Below are 842 nucleotides of genomic sequence, written 5' to 3'. Positions count from 1 at the left end.
TCACCCAGAGACATCGCTCTCATTTGTTCGCCCGCTAAATTACAGAACCAATATCCTTACGACGTTCCGAAGACGTGGCCGACGGAGGCTCCTTTATGCCGAGCAATCTATACCGTATTCAAAAGACAGACGTACAGTCGCCGCCGAACAGTTCTCGGGTCCATTAATGTGATTTTATTCGGGGAGTCCGCTAGATTAGCGCTCGATTCTCCTATATTATCGAGCATTCTGAGGCAAATATCGCCATCAATTACCCGACGTATTGTTGGAAAAGGGACGAATGTGGAAAAATAAGAGACGGGAGGGAAAATTCGCTAACCCGCAGATTACATAACAGGAATAGGATTCGCGGACAGGGAAAGGTTCGCGCTGAGTGGCTTATCATCTCCCAATCATTTTCGTCCAGATTTTCGTTCTTTTAGTTCGAATTGCGGCCCTCGCAGGATGTGAAAAGGCGATTAATTATAACACACAACCAGTGCTTTATTCTTCTGTCGTGTATAATGCAAATGAGTCCATCGGGGTGTGTTCGATATGCATCTATATTTAGAATTTCGAAAAAAAAAAGGATCGGGAGTATCCGCTGTTGAAGCGAATCGAACTAAATTATCAAATTTGTATCGCAGTTTTATCCTACTAATTCTAATTCTATTCATTGTCATTTCTCTTTAATCATTCTCAAATTAGCCGCTGCACACGTAGTTGTTTCATTACCCATGAATATGTAATACATATTTACATTAGAATTGTTAGTAATGACTATAACAAAAGATCACATTTTTACACCGGCTCGCATTAGAAAAATTGAATGCCAAATTTTCAACAGGCATCATCGGGTAACA

Source organism: Penaeus monodon, chromosome 19 (assembly GCF_015228065.2).
Source record: "Penaeus monodon isolate SGIC_2016 chromosome 19, NSTDA_Pmon_1, whole genome shotgun sequence".
NCBI lineage: Eukaryota > Metazoa > Arthropoda > Malacostraca > Decapoda > Penaeidae > Penaeus > Penaeus monodon.
Note: the sequence above shows the minus strand (reverse complement) of the source record.